Source organism: Arachis ipaensis, chromosome B04 (assembly GCF_000816755.2).
Source record: "Arachis ipaensis cultivar K30076 chromosome B04, Araip1.1, whole genome shotgun sequence".
Classification (NCBI taxonomy): Eukaryota; Viridiplantae; Streptophyta; class Magnoliopsida; order Fabales; family Fabaceae; genus Arachis; species Arachis ipaensis.
Window position 1 is genome coordinate 124,503,415 of NC_029788.2, and position 754 is coordinate 124,504,168.

Sequence of the window (754 nt, forward strand, 5' to 3'; positions counted from 1 at the left end):
AACTTAGAATAATTAAACTCAAATCTTGTGTTATTATTTTTTTTTTTTGGTTATTCAAGAGAACTTTTATTGATAATATTTTGGGAGTAAATAGGCTCAAACAAATGAGAAATAAATTTTAGGAATATTTTTTTGTAAAAATAGTCAAATAAAATCTTAAAATAATTTTTTTAATTATGCGAATATACCCGATATTCAATCCGCATATTTGCGGATTAGATCGAATCTGGCCTGAAAAAGTACGAATATTGTATCCGATCTAATCCAATAAATATAATACGAATCGAATAAAATTTTAGAATATATCAAATCTGATCCGATTTGTGTGCAGCCTTAATAGGCACAGGAGAAGTTAAATATAAAGTTATAAACAGCATATGATTCTGAATGGCTTTTGCCACGCAAGTAAATTGTCTTTCAATTATTAATATATGTAGAGGCGAAGGTAAAGTTTTGTTTTGTTCTTTTTCTTTAATCAATAATTCTTTAGCTCTGTTATGTGAATGGCCGGTATAACCATCTTTTTCTTTAAACAAACAAACATCTTTTTCAATATATTATTGATTGCTATTAATTAATTTACTGTTGTTTTTTTTTTTCACAAGATTTTTCAACTCATCCAAGAGCTATTAAGGTGTGTGTGACTGTAACAACCCACTACTCATGTCTTCATAGTAGAAATTTTTTATTACTTTTAGTACGTATTGATTGCGAAAGAAATAAGTTGTTAATTTTAACTAATTAATTTTTTCCC